Raw genomic sequence first — 316 nt, forward strand, 5'->3', positions numbered from 1 at the left:
TGGTATCAGCACCATAAAACCCCGATCAGAGGGTCCCACAGCAAAGAATTCCATTACAAATATGTCAATTATTTGATATATTTGAAGTAATGCAAAAATTACTTTCCATGGGAACTACAGCAACTATTCCCTTGTTAATTCAATTTCTTTATAAATAATATCAGCAAGTAACTATAACTCATTACTTTTCTAAATAATTTGCACAGCACTGGTGAAGGAAAACCATCATGAAATATCTGAAAGATAGTGAGACTCGACTCTGGTGCACAATGTAATGACGCAGAGGCAACGGAGGGGGCGGTAATGCACCATGAAG

This window comes from Doryrhamphus excisus, chromosome 1 (assembly GCF_030265055.1).
Source record: "Doryrhamphus excisus isolate RoL2022-K1 chromosome 1, RoL_Dexc_1.0, whole genome shotgun sequence".
Lineage (NCBI taxonomy): Eukaryota > Metazoa > Chordata > Actinopteri > Syngnathiformes > Syngnathidae > Doryrhamphus > Doryrhamphus excisus.